A 19,456-nucleotide genomic window follows, 5' to 3' on the forward strand; every position below is an offset into this window, starting at 1 on the left:
GGTCTGACAGAAGCCGGCTGTGTGGCAGGCTTCTGTTGATGAGTCATCACTCAAAAAGGTCTGTGGGTCGGCTCCCGAGAGTGCTGACTAGAGTGTTTTTTGGGGTTGGGTGCCGAGTTCTGTCCCTCTGTCAGAACACAATAGCTGTCATTTTTTTTTTTTTGTTCAGCCCTACCGGGTTGAACAAATAAAATCATCTAGTGTGTACCAGTCTTCACTCTCTTTAATTATCCTGGGCACCTATGTTATTGGGAATGAAAAGCAGGGTCAACACTAGGGCTGCAACTAACGATTATTTTCATAATCGATTAGTTGGCCGATTATTGTTTCGATTGATCGATTAATCGGTTAATAACCTTTTAAAAAAAAAAGAGTGGGTCAAATTGACATTCATTTTCAACCACAGTGACGGGACAATTTGGAAATAATAGAAAACTTCTTAGTCAAAGGAATTTTCAGACAACGTATGTGGTTTTCATTCAGAAATGACATTAATTTTAAAACCAGAATGTTAAAAACAAGTGAAAATTTCAAACAAAATTCTTTCATTTAGCGAATGTACAAAGATTTTTCGTCTGAAAAATTGATCTGTGTGGCCAGCATAAGGCTCGTGCACATCTATGCAGTTTGCCTTTGATCTGTTTCTGCAGTGCTTTTTGCTTTACGTTTTGATTTTTGCGCACATGATTTTACTGCAATTTGCATTTTTGCATTTTTTTTGTGCAGATACAAAAACAAATTGCTGCAAAAACGCATTACATGCTTTTCTGCAGCTTTTCCATTGAAGTATATTGAACCAATAAAGCACCATTTTGCGTTAAAAGTCCCTGACCCTTTCAGATGTGAACGTGTCCCATAGGAAACCGTGTAAATGAACTGTAGTGCGTTTCTGCAAAAAGCCCCAATAAACACATAGATGTGAACCAGGTCTAAGACATTTAGTAACATAATGGGGTTAAAAAAACTAAAATTAGCCCTTTATAGTACAAAAAAGCAGATAATCACTACTGTAAGGAGTTCATTTTTTTGCTCTTTTTGTACTATAAAGGGCTAATTTTAGTTTTTTTAACCCCATTATGTTACTGACCAATTAATCGATTATGAAAATAATAATCAATTAATTTCATAATCGATTAGTTGTCGATGAATCGATTAGTTGTTTCAGCCCTAGTCAACACAAAATAGTAATAGTGTGGAGGAATTATCCAATGTTTACTGCTACAGCTGTCTATCCTCACATTGAATCGATATCTTCTCTATAGTGTGGACTTGTCTTAATCTAGAGTAAAAAGTGAAATTTCTGTCTACTTAAAGTGGTTGTAAACCCCTACAAACCACTTTGACCTACAGGTAAGCCTAGCTTAAGGCTTACCTGTAGGTCCAAGAAATATCTCCTAAACCTATGCGGTTTAGGAGATATTTACAAAAAGACGGCCACCGCTGTCTACGGCGCATGCGCCATAGACAGCGGCGTGCAGGCGCACTGGGCAGGCCACAGATCGCGGCGATATGCCACTCGTGTCGGCTCCCGTGCGCATGCGCAGGAGTGATGTCATTGCGGCTCTGAAGCAGCGAGACCTGGAAGTCGCTCCGGGATACATGGCAGCAGGGAAGAGGAAGACGGAGGACCGCTTCGGGGGCTTCGTTCTCAGGTAAGTTATTCATAATGAGCTCGTATGCTATGCATACGAGCTTATTATGCCTTTGCCTTACAGGGTGTGATTTTTTTTATATTGCCTTTACTTCCTCTTTGAAGTACAACTCCAGGTCTTTTGTAAAAACAAAAACAAATAAAAACAGACTTAATGACAGCCATTGTGATATAACTTCCCTCCTCTGAGCCCAGTATGTCATGGAGCTGTCCCCTGGGGGCGCCTCATTCCAGCCTGGGATCACAGTAGTAGTGCAGGGAATGGCACTCATATATACATGAGAGATGTCCAGTGCAGGAGTGTAAGGGACAGCTAGCACCCCCGATCAGGGTAGAAGTGGTAGGACCTGAGATGGCACTAGACTGGCCAAACCCGACGAGGCTTTTCTCCTGAGATGTGAGGGGTGTTCCCCTTCACACTGGTGTTCTGCAGACACAACATACACACAGCCCCTTCACATAGTAAGAGCCAATCACTGGATGACATCACATTGTTGTGTCTGAATTCTAACACTGATCTGATTATATGTTTGTCATATTATAAAGACATTCACTGATCCCCATTTCCTTTTCTATAAAGTCCATTTAGAAGATGATTTCCTCTTCTCTATACTGAGGTGTCCATGGAGCTTCTCTCCATCCATAGGAGGTTTTCTCTCCCCTCTGCTCTCCTTCTTATTAGACTGCTCAGTAAATGATAAGACTCAGATCCACCAAGACATCATAACAGATATAGATCTATGAAGCTTCCTTCATTGGTTGGGTTGGCTGACAGGTGTGGAGGGTCATAGCTCTGCCAGTGATGGAGAGACCTGGAGCTGGCAGTAGCGGTTGTATAATCAGTCACCCAGTAGATGGTGCTGGTCTCCCAGCAATAGATTCAGCTCTGTACGGGGAGGAGGAGGTGGCAAAATCGGGATTTGGATTATTCAAATACCTGATGGGCCAGCCGGCGTCACCATTCATAAGGCAGCATAGGTGTCTTATTGTGCCAGGCTAGGGGGGTGGTAAAATGTACCTGTGAAGACATCCCCACGCTCTGTGCAGAAACAATTTGCCCTCTCCACTCCATTCTGTCAGCCTGATTTCTATGGGACCACTCTGTCCCCAGCCTGCAGTGCTGCCCTAGCAGCAGCAGTGATCAGGGGAGGGGAGAGAGCTGGAACAAGGAGCAGTCGGTGTTCTGACACAAAGTGTCCGCCTATCGGATAGTTTCCGTGCCGTACTGCGCAGCGCTTGCGCAGTACGGGGGACAAGGAGAAGCTGAACATCTCAGAAGAAGAGTGGTGCCTGCGCACTGAGTCCAGGTTGAAGCCCCACCATCCAAGTGGACATAGGGTTGCTTATAGTAAAGGGGTTTACCACGCTTCGGGCACAGCCTCGCTTTGCTCGGCTCTCTTATATTCTAACTCTATGTCCACTTGGATGGTGGTGCTTGAACCTGGACACAGTGCGCAGGCGCCGTTCTTCTTCGGAGATGTTTGGCTTCTCGTCGGACACTATGTGATGGGGGACAGTATCTGATAGGACACCGACCAGTCCGGAAGTGCTGCTGGGACGGGTGAGATGGAAGCCCGGCGTCTGGCATATAAGCCTGCATGGACTTGCTGCAATTTCCCCTCCCTCCTCCTGGATCATCGGAGATCTGTTGTGGGAGGACAGGCAGCAGTGCCACTCCTCGAGGTGAGTCCACCACCGCCGCTGGCTCAGGTAGTAAAAAACAGGCAGTATGCTCAGTGCTGCACGTAGTCAGCTGAATAAAAAAAAAAAAATGTTGAATCTGCTGTCTGCATTGCATTGTGTACACTGGAACCGATGTGTGCGGGGAGGGGTACAGAAAGGAATCAATGTGCGGGGGGCTAGTACAAAGAGGAATTGATGAGCGGGGGGTGGGGGTACAGAGAGGAATTGATGTGCAGAGTGCTACAGAGAGGAACAGATGTGCGGGGGGGGGGGCGGATGTGCAGGGGGGAACAGAGAGGTTACCGTGAGGAACAGATATGCAGGGGGGTACAGAGAAGAACTGATGTGCGGGGGTCAGAGAGGAATTGATGCGCGGGTGGAAGCAGATGTTCAGGGGGGTACAGAGAGGAATTGATGTGCAGGGGTGGTACAGAGATGAGTACAGAGAGGAATTGATGTGCGGGGTGGAGGCGGACTTGCAGGGGGATACAGAGAGGTTACCGTAAGGAACTGATGTGCAGGGTGGAGGGAACAGATATGCAGGGGGGTACAGAGAAGAACTCATGGGGGGGGGGGTCAGAAAGGAATTGATGTGCAGTGGGGTACAGTGAGCAATTGATGTGCAGGGGGGTACAGAGAGGAACAGATGTGCAGGGCGGGGGGAAACATGTGCAGGGGTTGTACAGAGAACTGATTTGCAGGGTGGGGGGACAGATGTGCAGGGGGTACAGAGAGGAACTGATTTGCAGGGGGGGTACAGAGAGGAAATGATGTGAGGGTGGGGGGGACAGATGTGTACAGACAGGATCAAATGTGCGGGTGGAGGGGACAGATGTGTAAGGGGGGTACAGATGTGCAGGGGGGGTGCAGAGAGGAACCAATGAGCAGGGTGGGGGGACAGATGTGCAGGGGTCTACAGAGGTTACAGAGAGGAACTGATGTGCAGGGGGGTACAGAGAGGAGCTGATTTGCAGGGGAGACAGATGTGCAGGGTGGGTACAGAGGGGAACTGGTGTGTGTGTGTGTGTGGGCAGATGTGTAGGGGGGGTACAGAGAGGAACTTGTATGTGGGGGAAAGATGTGCAGGGGGGGTTCAGAGAGGTTACAGAGGGGAACTGATGTGTGGGGGGGGGCAGATGTGCAAGGGGGTACAGAGAGGAGCTGATGTGCAGGGTGGGGGGAACAGATATGCTGGGGGGTACAGAGAGGGGTAAAGAGAGGCACTGATATGCAGGGGACAGATGTGCAGGGGGGTACAGAGAGGAACTGAAGTGTGTGGGGGGTCGGGGGTTACAGTGTGACATAGAGGTGGGGATACAGTGGGGAACAGAGGTGTGGGAGGGCGCAGAGGGGAACAGGCTTTCAGGGTGGTACAATGACAAAAAGGTGTGCAGGGGACTACAGTGATGAAGTAATTGTGGTGATCTGAGGTGTGAAAATATAGGAATCGGGGTGATCTGAGGTATGGAGGTTCAAGTTCACCTTTGTAAAAAAATAATAAATGCAGATCTTGTTGCAGGTAAAAAAAATTGCATTTATTATTATTATTTTTACTTGGAGACTGTAAAGCATTGTCAGGATATCTGTCTGCTTGTATGGACAGGCAGTTACAGAGTTAGCCTGTCCATATACCTGCGGACCATGGCTGTGGAAGTGAGCTGGTGCCACCACTATTTGTCTTCAGGCTGGGTCCAAAGGCACAGGTGCAGGCCTGCGGACCAAGGCTGAAGAAATAGGTGGAGAGGAGCTGCAAAAATCTCCACCTCTGCCATCTCCATTGTATTTATGGACAGGACAAAGGGGGTGGAGTCGGTGCAGAGCCAATGGGGGGGTAAAATTAGGTCTTGCCTAGGGTGTCAAAAATCCTTGCAGAAGTTCGACCCGAGCAATGTCCTCTGACTGATTGGGGTGCTGAGACACAAGAGGATGGACACCAAGTACCACCACACACCTACCTTCAGCCACATGGAGAATGTCTCTGTGCCCTGGAATTCATGGAGAAGGAGAACATCAAACTGGTGCCCGTAGGTGGGTGCCTGTAGGTGGGCCTCTCCCTTCTAGCCTGTAATAGATGTGAACTGCAATCGGGTTCACGTCAGATGTCTGCCGCTGGTCCTAATTATGTAGTGTAGATGTGCATGCACGCCAGAAGTAATCACTCTGACTGCTCAGTTCAATCACTTCCTAATCTCTGTTTATTGTAGGGTGGTGTCCAACGTTTTATACTCAAAGGACAATAGATTATAACTCACTACTATGTAAATGCGGTCAGTCTAAAAGGTACATCTTATTGGCTGAAATACAAGAAGAATGCAGAAACTTGATGCTGAGGCTTGGTTGTTGCTGGTTCGTCTCTTTACTTCCTCATACCTCCAGTGCGGGGCGGGGGCAGAAGGGTATAGGCATCATCTTTGGTTCCAAAGCAGAGCTAAGCTGTTTACTATATACACTGCCTTGCGAAAGTATTCGGCCCCCTTGAACTTTTCAACCTTTTGCCACATTTCAGGCTTCAAACATAAAGATATAAAATTTTAATTTTTTGTGAAGAATCACCAACAAGTGGGACACAATTGTGAAGTGGAACGAAATCTATTGGATATTTTAAACTTTTTTAGCAAATAAAAAACTGAAAAGTGGTGCGTGCAAAATTATTCGGCCCCTTTACTTTCAGTGCAGCAAACTCACTCCAGAAGTTCAGCGAGGATCTCTGAATGATCCAATGTTGTCCTAAATGACTGATGGTGATAAATAGAATCCACCTGTGTCAATCAAGTCTCTGTATAAATGCACCTGCTCTGTGATAGTCTCAGGGTTCTGTTGAAAGCGCAGAGAGCATCATGAAGACCAAGGAACACACCAGGCAGGTCCGTAATACTGTTGTGGAGAAGTTTAAAGCCGGATTTGGATACAAAAAGATTTCCCAAGCTTTAAACATCCCAAGGAGCACTGTGCAAGCTATCACTTTGAAATGGAAGGAGTATCAGACCACTGCAAATCTACCAAGACCTGGCCGTCCCTCTAAACTTTCAGCTCAGACAAGGAAAAGACTGATCAGAGATGCAGCCAAGAGGCCCATGATCACTCTGGATGAACTGCCGAGAACTACAGCTGAGGTGGGAGAGTCTGTCCATAGGACAACAATCAGTCGTACACTGCACAAATCTGGCCTTTATGGAAGAGTGGCAAGAAGAAAGCCATTTCTCAAAGATATCCATAAAAAGTCTCGTCTAAAGTTTGCCACAAGCCACCTGGGAGACACACCAAACATGTGGAAGAAGGTGCTCTGGTCAGATCAAACCAAAATCGAACTTTTTGCCCACAATGCAAAACGATATGTTTGGCGTAAAAGCAACACAGCTCATCACCCTCAACACACCATCCCCACTGTCAAACATGGTGGTGGCAGCATCATGGTTTGGGCCTGCTTTTCTTCAGCAGGGACAGGGAAGATGGTTAAAATTGAGGGGAAGATGGATGCAGCCAAATACAGGACCATTCTGGATGAAAACCTGTTGGAGTCTGCAAAAGACCTGAAACTGGGACGGAGATTTATCTTCCAACAAGACAATGATCCCAAACATACAGCAAAATCTACAAAGGAATGGTTCACAAATAAACGTATCCAGGTGTTAGAATGGCCAAGTCAAAGTCCAGACCTGAATCCAATCGAGAATCTGTGGAAAGAGCTGAAAACTGCTGTTCACAAACGCTCTCCATCCAACCTCACTGAGCTCGAGCTGTTTTGCAAGGAAGAATGGGCAAGAATTTCAGTCTCTCGATGTGCAAAACTGATAGAGACATACCCCAAGCGACTTGCAGCTGTAATCGCAGCAAAAGGTGGCTCTACAAAGTATTAACGCAAGGGGGCCGAATAATTTTGCACGCCCCACTTTTCATTTTTTTATTAGTTAAAAAAGTTTCAAAAATCCAATAGATTTCGTTCCACTTCACAATTGTGTCCCACTTGTTGGTGATTCTTCACAAAAAATAAAATGTTTATATCTTTATGTTTGAAGCCTGAAATGTGGCAAAAGGTTGAAAAGTTCAAGGGGGCCGAATACTTTCGCAAGGCACTGTGATAAGTAAGGAGTTGCATGGAAACATGTATACACATAAGAAAATAGGCATTTTTATGATTATCATTATGTTCATTGAATTCCTTTCAGGTGCCCATAGCTGTGGTGTGTTCTCTTTCCTCTCTTGTACACGCTGCTTGTGGAAGAAGAAGATGGTTTTAAGTGTCTGGGTGTTCTGCTGCCATCGCCATGACCAAGGATGAGAACATGTGCCACGTTCGCACCATCATGCACTGAGCTGTATACAAGCTTACAGCGGAGGATTCATTTCAGTTAACCCTTGTACACACAGTCGGACATTCCGACCACAAAATCCGTCGCTTTTTTTTCCCGACTGATTTTGTCCGAAACCGGTGTTGCATACACATGGTTGGACAAAGTTGTCGGAAAATCCAATCGTTTGGAACGTGATGACGTTCGTTTGTTACGAAGGGACTATGCTCAGGCTAGTAGCCAATAGCTTTGCTCTCGTAATTTGATCTGAGCATGCGTGGCACTTTGTCTGATCGGAATTCTTTACAAATGATCGGACAAAGTCCGATCGGATCATGTTGTCGGTAAATTTTATATCCAGCTCTCAGACTTTGTTGGTCGGACATTCTGATGGAAAAAGTCCAATGGAGCCCACACACGGTTGGATTATCCGACAACACAGTCCGATCGGACATTTTCCGTCGGAATGTCCAACCGTGTGTACAGGGGCTAAAAGGTCCAGACCAGAAGACCCCCCACAGATGCAGTTATTTGACCGATATTGGAATACGACTGAGGAAAAGGCCCTGGCTGGGTGTTAGCCACAGGCATTACTTGTCTGTGCAGCTAGTAAGCGCATTTCTTGTGGCGGAGGATCTGTCAAGCAAAGTCACACTAATTTTTTGGAACTGTTCACAAGTTGATATCCTCAACATTTGCTAAGGATTTTTCGATTGGAAGTTAGACCGTCATTGGAATTCTGATTTAAGTTATGAGTTATTAATTTACATGTGGCACTATTTTTTGAGTTATCACTCACTGATCACTTATCACATTTTATAAGGTTAAGAGTTTAGAGTGCAACCATATTTTGTTTATCATTTGTATTTGTGTTTATTTCACTTTGTGTTGCAGCTTATTTTTAGGTTTTTCATTTCAGCGCATTCTTTTTCTTACACTATATGTGCTATAGGTGGGTCTTCTCCTTTGGGGTGCCCATAGGGGTGTTGTGTCCATAGATTAGTCTTTTTTCCTTCTGGATGTCCCATTGGTGGATCTTGCCCATAGGCGTGTCTTGTCCTTCCGGGTGCCCATATAGCTTGCTCGCCTCCTTCCCAATGTCTAGGGGTTAATTGTCATTGCTGTCACCATATAGAGAGCCAGGGCCGCCTGAAGGTTGAACCAAAGCCATGAGTATCAGTCTCATAGGAAGGGTGTAAATTAGGATTAAACCCAAAAGCAAACATTTATTGAAGCTATCCAATTCTTAGATGTGATGATGCATTTGTTTTCTTTTTTAGATGCTAATTTCCATCTGGTCCAGCCAACAAGTACAAGTTCAAAAGAACAAGCTCTCCATCAGAATGTATCAGTTTACATTGAAAAGACAAACCACTTAACAATGACAGCGGTGATTAAAATGTTCAGGTTCTATTTATTCATAAAAAACTTTTATCCAAAATGGAAAATAAATGTGAGCTTGACTTTGGCTTTCATTTGTTACCGTGTCTAAAAAAAAAGCTAATATATTGAACGCTTCCTCTCCCCTCCCAGACTGTGCTGCTGTGCCGCCTGTGCTCATTCCTCCAGAGTTGTATTTCACTTATACAGGAGACGGGTTATTGGCCAGATCACTAGGTGAAAGCCAAGTGGGAAAAAATAAAACTTTTGCAGCCACCACATCTAATGATTGATCAGATGCAATATATTACATTTTTGGTTTAAACCGCTTTAAGCCCTCGTTCATATTGAAGGCGGGTTTGAAATCATGCCAATTCAGCCAAACTCGCACAATTTCAAACCCACATTTCAGTGTGCGTTCAGCAGCAATTTGAAACACATCTGTGTGGGTTCATGCACAGATGTCTATTGAAATCGCCCTGGATGTTGCCAAAAGTAGTGCAGGAACTACTTGCGTATATTGGTGCGGCGCTGCAAAGTCGGTGTCACACCGAATGGGACATTGCCGGCAATAGGCTGTGATTTGGCATGTCAACTTGCGCCGATGTGAGCGAGGGCTTTATTTCTCCATAACACTGGGTGATCGGGTAGTGCACGTTGTTCTGAATGTTCAGGTTGTAAACCAGGATCACTTACCCCCCATGGTGCAAACGTGTGAAACACAAGATTCTTGACTCATTGATCTATCATGATTTAATGGTATTTTTATTCCCTCTTAATGAGCCTTATCCTCTGCATTTTCTAAAGCCAATCTAGTGTATTTTTTATGTTTTGGATAAAGTAGGAAAAGTTAAAATCATAATTTTTTCGCCATCTGTCTTCCATTGTGGAGATTCTTTACTCTTCCTGCCCTAAAGAATGAACAAAGTACCCTCTTAGTTGGTAGAACTGGTGTCCCCACTGGAAGATTTCTCCTCTATTCCTGCTCCAGGGACAGCTCAGTATTGAACAGGGCTGCTAACTCTTCCCAGCTTTATCCAAAACACAAATAAAAAGTTTTGACTTGGCTTACACTTTAATAAAGCTGAAAGACTTAAATCTGGGGTCCCCAACCCCCGGACCGATACTGGTCTGGGCCCTGTTTGCAGTCTGGCCACAAAGTCAGCACTGAAAGATATGTGGCTTGTGAGCAGAGAGATGACATCAACGTCTCTCCCACCTGCTTTGGACCACCACTGCTCCACTCTCACTGTCATAGGACGGAACGCAGCATGGCAACGGCGCATGTGCCGGTTTGCCCGCTCTCAAATGCAGGATCCTCCCAGATGCCGTACCACTGGGGAGAGACTGCAAGAAGAGGGATGCATGTCAATTAGGTTATTTCACTGCAAAAAACCTTTACAAATTTGGCCTTAAAGTGACACTCTGCATCTGGTGTTTGTGCTGACAGGCTACAGAGAGGAGCTGCATCTAGCGGCTGGTTAGTGACGAGTGGCGACGGTATCAAGTGACCCACTGCATCTGGTGGCAAGTGACACACTCGAGGCTCCCACTAATTCTACATTAGGGTGAGTTGAACTATTTAGTTCTATATTATGATGTAATAATATAAATAATGTGCTTCAATCATCCTGACAACAATCAAGCATGGTGTCATGATGATTGAAGTGCTATCACCAGCCATTGCCCCGAAAAATTACCCGCAAGCAGCGCAGTTTTTAACGCAGGGGAAAAACGGGGCAGCTGCCCAGGGTCCAGTCATTGTTTTAGGGCCCAAAGCAGTTTCCCCTTAAGCCTGCACTAACGGAAAATTGTGAGCCCCATTGGTGCCGCAAAATGACTGTTCTAGTCCACTCCACTTGAGCAACAACCGACATAAGCATGCTGTAAATTCCTCGAGCAAGGAGCGAGCGGGGCTGTGAGCTCCAGTGACACTCCGACCCCGTCCCGTGCCAAGCTTGTACATTGGGAATTGACTCGGGAGGCCTCGGGTAGGAGCCGATGTCAGAGTGCTAGTGGCAGCTGGAAGCACATAAAAATGCCATAAGTCTATCCCCTGTTTTTTAGACGCTATAACATTTGCGCAAACCAATTAATATACACTTCTACATATTGTTGGTAAAAAGAAATCGCAATAATACATATCGGCCTAAACTGAGAAAGAAATGTGTGGTTTTTTTAACCCTTTCATGACTAAGCCTATTTTTGGCATTTGGTGTTTACAAGTTAAAATCCATATTTTTTGCTAGAAAATTACTTGGAACCCCCAAACAATATATTTTTTTAGCAGAGACTCTAGAGAATAAAACGACGATTGTTGCAATATTTTATGTCACAGGGTATTTGCGCAGCGGTGTTGTAAATGCAACTTTTTGGGAAAAGGGACACTTTGATAAATTAAAAAAAAAACGAAACCGTAAAATTAGCCCAATTTTTTTGCATAATGTGAAAGATGATGTTACCCCGAGTAAATAGATACCAAACATGTCACACTTTATAATTGCACGCACTCGTGGAATGACGACAAATGACGGTACCTAAACATCTCAATAGGCGACGTTTTAAGTTTTTTTTACGGTTACCAGGTTAGAGTTACAGAGGAGGTCTAGTGCTAGAATTATTGCTCTCGCTCTGACGATCGTGGCGATACCTCACATGTGTGATTTGAACACCTTTTACATATGCAGGCGCGACTTCCGTATGCGCTTTCTTTGCTTCACAAGCTCGCGGCAACGGCGGGCACTTTAAATTTTTTTAAATTTATTTTAAAATTAATAAATTGTTTTTTATTTTTTTTGATCACTTTTATTGCTGTCACAAGGAATGTAAACATTCCTGTGACAGGTACTCTTTGTGGAGGGATCGGGGGTCTAAAAGACCCCCGATCCCTCCTTTACACTTCAAAGTATTCAGATCGCCGTTTTCGGTGACTCTGAATACTGTATATATTTTTAAATCCGGCGTCATTGGCAGCCGAGTAAACGGGAAGTGACGTCATGACGTCGCTTCCGTGTTTACTATTAGGAGACTGGAATGAAGCCGTTTACGGCTTCATTCCAGTCCCTGCCCAGCAGCCGGAGGCATCCGATCGTGCATCGGTGCTCCCGATTGAGCGGGAGCACCGGTAAGAGCGGCGGGAGGGGGGAAGTCCCCTCCTGCTCCTCCGGCATAACAGCCGAGCGTCTTTTAGCCGCATCGGTTGTTATGGCTGGATAGCCGATCGCCCGCTGTGAAAAACGGTACCGGGATGATGCCTGCAGGTGCGGGCATCATCCCGGTATAACCCCCGGAAGCCGAGTATGCACATCTGCGTACGCTCAGCAGGAAGGGGTTAAATATATATATTTGGGGATATTTATTATAGCAAAAAGTAAAAAATATTGCTTTTTTTTTCAAAATTGACTGCCTTTTTTTTGTTTATAGCGCAAAAAATAAAAATTGCAGAGGTGATCAAATACCACCAAAAGAAAGCTCTATTTGTGGGAAAAAGGACGTCAATTTTGTTTGGGTACAACGTAGCACGACAATTGTCCGCTAAAGCGACGCAGTGCCAAATTGCAAAAAATGCTCTGATCAGGAAGGGGGTAAAATCTTCCAGCGCTGAAGTGGTTAACCATGTTACTCACAATCCGAGGTATTACCGTAATATGCTAGTTTTAATTACTGAATATTACTCATATCTCTATTAACCACCTCAGCCCCGGAAGGATTTACCCCCTTCCTGACCAAGAACTTTTTTTTCGATACGGCACTGCGTCGCTTTGACAGTTGAGCGGCCGTGCGATGTTGTACCCAAACAAAATTTAGTATCCTTTTTTTTTCCACAAATAGAGCTTTCTTTTGGTGGTATTTCATCACCTCTGCGGTTTTTATTTTTTGCGCTATAAACAAAAAAAGAGAGTCAGTTTTGAAAAAAGTTATTTTTTTTTACTTTTTGTTATAAAAAAAAATCCCCCAAAAATATATAAAAAAACTAATTTCTTCCACAGTTCAGGCCAATATTTATTCTACATATTTTTGGTAAAAAAAATTGCAATAAGAGTATATTGATTGGTTTGCGCAAAAGTTATCGCATCTACAAAATAGGAGACAGATTTATGTCATTTTTTAAAATGTAATTATTAGTAATGGCGGCGATTTGCAATTTAAAATTTATTTTTTTATTGTGATGGCGAAATTGCAGCGGACAGATCAAACACGTGACACTATTTTGGGACCATTGGCATTTACGCAGCGATCTGTGCTATAAAAGTGCACTGATTACTGTGCAAATGTCACTGGCAGGGAAGGACTTAGTCAAGGGGTTAACTGTTCCCTCAGCATGTTCTAACTGTAGGAGGGGTGGGCTCACTAGAACATGACAGAGCTCACTGCTCCCGATCACTGGGAGCAGTAGATCCCTGTCATGTTGCTAGGCAGAACAGGGAAATGCCTTGACATCTCCCCATTCTGCCTCTCCGTGCCACGATTGCAGGCTACCGCCGGATGATGCAGCAATGTACGGTTACACACATCTACTCTCCCCTTGGCCAGAGTGCACACAGGGGAGGCAGAAAGCATTCTGGGCAAAAGCAGAACGTGCTCACAGCCCCCTGTCAGTCCTGCACACATGTCCAGTTGGGGATGCAGGGAGATTAGTGTTCACAGCTGTTCAACCCCCCCCCCCCCCCACTGATCATCCCTGACTGTCCCCATGTCTTTCTCTTCCTCCAATTCCCTCCTCTCCCACGGGCTGGGGAGGGGGGGCGCGCAACTGTCAGGATGGAGTGGAAAAGGGGGTCTGTGTATATGTGATTTACCGGCCCCTTCCTTTTCTGAATGGTACTTAGCGAACATTCGATACCGATCACTCACATACTACCCACCTCCATACTCTCTGCACTTCGCACTCGTCTCCTGCACATACTACCCACCTCCATACACTCTGCACTCCACTCCAGAATATACTATCCACCTCCATACGCTCCACATTCCTCTCCTGCATATACTACCCACCAGGGCCGTCTTTTTAATATTGATTGGACCTGGGGCAAAAATTTTCTTGCCCCTCTTCCCCCATGCAATTTCGCTCTCCGCCTTCTCTGAGAGATACAATAAATAGCAGCTAGACAGCATATCATAAATGCTTACTGACTGGTTGCTAGAGGTTACAGCACACATTACGGCTCACTGATTAGTTGCTAGAGGTTACAGCACATGATTTCTGCTTGTTGATTGGTTGCTAGAGATTACTGTACAGTAATACTGCTCACTGGTTTCTATAGGTTACAGCACATCTTCTCCTCACTGCAGGGGGGCATGATATACATATGAATGCCACCTTTCTTTACATATCTATGCCACCAGCCTCAGTTATTTACATAAAAATGCTGCCGCTATTTACATATAAATGACGGTTATTAACCCTTTTCCGCCGAGCGTACGCAGATATGCGTACTCGGCTTCTGGGGGTTATACCGGGATGATGCCCGCACCTGCAGGCATCAACCCAGTACCGTTTTTTGCAGCAGGCGATTGGCTATCCAGGCATAACAACCGATGCGGCTAAAAGCCCCCCCTCCCGCTGCCTCTCGCCGCTGTTACCGGTGCTCCCGCTCGATCGGGAGCACCGATCAGTGATCCGACGCCTCCGGCTGCTGCGGAGGAACTGGAACGAAGCCGTAATCGGCTTCGTTCCAGTCTCCTCATCGTAAACACGGAAGCGACGTCATGACGTCACTCCCCGTTTACTCGGCTGCCAATGGCGCCGGTTTTAAAAAAATATCCGGTATTCAGAATCGCCGTTTTCGGCGATCTGAATACATTGAAGTGTAAAGGAGGGGTGGGGGGTCTTTTAGACCCCCGATCCCTCCATAAAGAGTACCTGTCACCACCTATTACTGTCACAAGGGATGTTTACATTCCTTGTGACAGCAATAAAAGTGATCAATTTATTTATTTTTTTTAAAAACAATTTAGCCATTTTAAAATAAATAAAATAAATAAAAACATTTTTTTTAAAGCGCCCGCTGTCCCCGCGAGCTCGCGAAGCAAAGAAAACGCATACGGAAGTCGCGCCCGCGTATGTAAACGGTGTTCAAATCACACATGTGAGGTATCGCCCCGATCATCAGAGCGAGAGCAATAATTCTAGCACTAGACCTCCTCTGTAACGCTAACCTGGTAACCGTAAAAAAAATTTAAAGCGTCGCCTATTGAGATTTTTAGGTACCGTACTTTGTCGTCAATCTACAAGTGCGCGCAATTATAAAGTGTGACATGTTTGGTATCTATTTACTCGGCGTAATATTATCTTTCACATTATGCAAAAAAATTGGGCTAATTTTACTGTTTTTTTTTTTTTTATTCATGAAAGTGTCCCTTTTCCCAAAAAGTTGCGTTTAAAACACCACTGCGCAAATACCGTGTGACATAAAATATTGCAACAATTGCCGTTTTATTCTCTAGAGTCTCTGCTAAAAAAATATATATATATAATGTTTGGGGGTTCCAAGTAATTTTCTAGCAAAAAATATGTATTTTAACTTGTAAACACTTATGTTTTTGCATAATGTGAAAGATGATGTTACCCCGAGTAAATAGATACCAAACATGTCACACTTTATAATTGCACGCACTCGTGGAATGACGACAAATGACGGTACCTAAACATCTCAATAGGCGATGCTTTAAAAAATTTTTACGGTTACCAGGTTAGCGTTACAGAGGAGTTCTAGTGCTAGAATTATTGCTCTCGCTCTGACGATCGCGGCGATACCTCACATGTGTGATTTGAACACTGTTTACATATGCGGGCGCGACTTCCGTATGCGTTTTCTTTTCTTATTACTTGGAACCCCCAAACAATATATATATATATATTTTTTAGCAGAGACTCTAGAGAATAAAACGGCGATTGTTGCAATATTTTATGTCACACGGTATTTGCGCAGCAGTGTTTTAAACGCAACTTTTTGGGAAAAGGGACACTTTCATGAATAATAAAAAAAAAAAAACGTAAAATTAGCCCAATTTTTTTGCATAATGTGAAAGATAATGTTACGCCGAGTAAATGGATACCAAACATGTCACACTTTATAATTGCACGCACTCGTGGATTGACGATAAAGTACAATACCTAAAAATCTCAATAGGCGACGCTTTAAATTTTTTTTACGGTTACCAGGTTAGCGTTACAGAGGAGGTCTAGTGCTAGAATTATTGCTCTCGCTCTGACGATCACGGCAATACCTCACATGTGGGATTTGAACACCGTTTACATATGCGGGCGCGACTTCCGTATGCGTTTTCTTTTCTTTGCGAGCTCGCGGGGACGGCGGGCGCTTTAAAAAATGTTTTTTATTTATTTTATTTATTTTAAAATGAATAAATTGTTTTAAAAAAAAAAATAATTGATCACTTTTATTGCTGTCACAAGAAATGTAAACATCCCTTGTGACAGTAATAGGTGGTGACAGGTACTCTTTATGGAGGGATCGGGGGTCTAAAAGACCACCCACCCCTCCTTTACACTTCAATGTATTCAGATCGCCGAGTAAACGGAAAGTGACGTCATGACGTCGCTTCCGTGTTTACAATTAGGATACTGGAACGAAGCCGATTGCGGCTTCGTTCCAGTTCCTCCCCAGCAGCCGGAGGCATCGGATCGGGAATCGGTGCTCCCGATCGAGCGGTAGCACCGGTAACAGCTGCGGGAGGGGGGAGACGTCCCCTCCCGCTCCTCCGGCATAACAGCCGAGCGGCTTTTAGCCGCTTCGGTTGTTATGGCTGGATAGCCAATCGCCCGCTGGAAAAAACGGTACCAGGATGATGCCTGCAGATGCAGGCATCATCCCGGTATACCCCCCGGAAGCCGAGTATGCAGATCTGCGTACGCTCGGCGGGAAGGGGTTAATAAATGTTTAAATGTAAGAAATTTGCTGTTTCACTTATTACTTAAGGCTGCTTTCACACTGGAGTGGGCAGGCACTTTACCATCATTTTAACGGCACTATTCAGCTTCTAGCGGGGCACTTATAACCCAGCTAGCGGCAGAGAAAGAGGTTAAATATGCCCGTGAAGCACCGCTGCCAAATTGCATTGCATGCGCTTCGGCAGTGGTGCCCATTCATTTCAATGGGCAGGAGTGGTGAAGGAGCGGTATACACCACTCCAAACTTGCTGCTTGCAGGACTTTTTTTAACATCCTGCCAGCGCATCACCTCAGTGTGAAAGCACTCAGGCTTTCACACAGACTGCAGGGGAGCCATTTTGCAGGCACTTTACAGGTGCTATTTCTTTATCGTACATCATAAGACACAGAGTATCAAGTAATTACTTGGTGGGTTATAGGCCTACCTTCAGGTGTTGACACTGGTATAACCAATACAGGAAGTTAACTATACCTATATAACCCCTCCTCCTTCCAGGAGCACTTAGTTTTTCGCCAGTGTCTAAGGTGTTGGTCACGAGTGAAGATGTGCTCTGCGGAGCACCAGGAGGGATCCATGCTGGATTAAAAAAACCTCCACAACCGGATCCATCCTCGCCATTGAAGCCATAGGATGGTACCTGGACCTCGATTCAAGAAAGAGGTTTTTGCCTGTAAAGCTTCTCTCTGAGAGCTGGACCCTAGGAACCAGGACTCTTTTTGGTCTTGCTACATTTCCTAAAGTTGTCCTGAGGGGTGCTATACAAGGCCCAAAGGAGTGGAACCTCTATTAAAAGGGCCCCAGTCTTTGAAGATTTAAACTACACTGCCCGCTGTGATGGGTGAAAGTTGGATCTGTCTGTTAAATCAGCAGTATCCTGCAGCGAGGACAAGGTAAGGGAAGAAGCTTTGCTTTTTCCTTCAATATACCTTTATGTGCCTTATAAATGTCTCCTCTATGAGGAGTAACTTACACTACTTATGTATGTGTCTTAGTGCAGCTCTGTCTCAGAACATGTGTGGTCCCAGCGGCAGAGGGGGTTCTTACTTAAATAGATCTTGTGGGATTTGGTAAAAGATACAGCAGTTGCTAATGCAGAGATGTGTATAAACTTCTATATGGGCGGCGGCTGATTGGTTGAGGCAGCTGCTTTAGCTGCATGGTTTAATTACAACCCAGCACTTCCACCTAGTAACATTGCCCTATGCTTCTGTGGTTTTAAAAAACTATAAATCTGCTGACAGAACCCCCCCCCCCCCTCCCCTTCCCCTCTTCCCCTCCCCCTTGTAGAGGTGTATAGTATGTTCACCTTACTTTGTGTTGGCCATTCGGGTCCCTAGCAGGGCCTGAGAATGCAGAGGGGCATGTCCGCAAGGTCGTGTAGCGCTGTGTATGGATATAACGTCCACACACACAGCACTTGCCGCATAGCTGAGGGGAAGCACTGAGGATGCCAATCAGGCTCCACCTGAGGCTTTATTTCACAGACACTCTCATTTCAGAAAGACTTTTTAACTGAAGAGAGGCAGTCTGTCACACTAAGAGACACCAGAGTGCTGGACATGTAAGGGTGTAAACAGGCATTTCCAGACAGGAAAAACTATTGTTACTTAACAGCAAAAAAAATGTTATTTTGGTGACATTGTCTTTGCTAGAATTGTTGTCAAGCAAATATTTTGTGTGTACCTCTGCTTGTGCTTTGCACTATGTCTTCCAGACCTTCCGTAAAGGTACCTAAGGTGTCACCTCCCCAGGCGCTGGGAATCCCAGTTATGCCTCCATACTGTCTTCCTCTTCAGAGAGATCAGACATGGGAAGCTAGCGGTGGTGCAACTGCTTCACACACTTCAGCCCCTGTAGATGTGACTCAAGATGCATTTTCCTCTGCTCGCAAGGCTTAGAAGGAAGATTAGTGGCTTTAATCGCATCATCCATCCAGTGTATAGGAAGCGTCCTAGATCCCCTCCCCCACCTTAGACTCTATACAGTCAGTGGAAGGTCCAAGAGAATTATGTAGACAGGATGGGGTATTGCCCTCAGATGATCGGGAGGAAAGACATGCGATTATTTCTCTGTGGAGGAAACAATACTTGAAGTTCCCAAGGATCCCTACTTCACAATCTGAAGTGCAGAGGCTTGCAAAAATAGTTCGCTCTACTTGAATGCTACCCCTAACAGAGTTAGCTGAAGGGTCGGTCTCTTCCTTGGGTTCTTTGAAGCCTTTACAGCCTTTGCATGCGTTTCCCGTCCACGCATCACTAAAAAAAGCTTATTTATACCGAATGGGATCATCCGGATAAGCATTTTTTCCCGCAGTTCCAGCAGTTGACGCTGCGATTTCCAATGTGAAACCCCCCCCCCCCCCCAAAAAAAACAAACATTTTTTTTAAAACTTACCCAGTGGACAATGCGCCTATGCTTAAAGATCCAACAGATAAGAAGTTGGAAGGTCTGTTAAAATCCCTTTTTTCTTAGCAGGTACTGTTGCTCAGCCTGCAATTGCAGCTATAGGCATCTGTCAGTCCTTAAAGGACCAGTTCACA

At 45.0% G+C, this 19,456-nt stretch overlaps 1 long non-coding RNA gene across 1 annotated transcript in view; it reads left to right on the forward strand.

The window, feature by feature from the left end:
- Window positions 1-2,563: 2,563 nt before the first annotated feature.
- The window catches only part of LOC143988719 (uncharacterized), an 87,138-nt gene continuing 70,245 nt past the window's right edge, over window positions 2,564-19,456 (forward strand). The window contains exons 1-2 of the long non-coding RNA XR_013276903.1: window positions 2,564-3,334; window positions 7,501-10,571. This is a non-coding gene — a long non-coding RNA (uncharacterized LOC143988719). The remainder of the gene's footprint in view (window positions 3,335-7,500; window positions 10,572-19,456) is intronic.

The sequence above is a fragment of the Lithobates pipiens genome, unplaced genomic scaffold, assembly GCF_037356315.1.
Source record: "Lithobates pipiens isolate NorthernLeopardFrog02 unplaced genomic scaffold, aLitPip1_a1.2 Scaffold_18, whole genome shotgun sequence".
Classification (NCBI taxonomy): Eukaryota; Metazoa; Chordata; class Amphibia; order Anura; family Ranidae; genus Lithobates; species Lithobates pipiens.